The following is a 204-nucleotide window of genomic DNA, read 5'->3' on the forward strand; positions in this document are numbered from 1 at the left end:
TCTTGAGGACGTAGATGTTGGTGTCTGTACACCCCACAAATGCCAAAACTGTGGGGCCCTGGCTGTCCACAGAAAGACAAAGAGGAGCAGCAGGAAGCCGGAAGGCCTCCAGACACTCATCCGTGTCCGCGCCAAAAACCTGCAGCAGCAGCAGCAGCAGCAGCAGCAGCAGCAGCAGCAGCAGCAGCAGCAGGAGGTGAGTGG

The sequence above is a fragment of the Eimeria tenella genome, genomic scaffold (genome assembly GCF_000499545.2).
Source record: "Eimeria tenella Houghton genomic scaffold, Eth_scaff2915, whole genome shotgun sequence".
Taxonomy (NCBI): Eukaryota; Apicomplexa; class Conoidasida; order Eucoccidiorida; family Eimeriidae; genus Eimeria; species Eimeria tenella.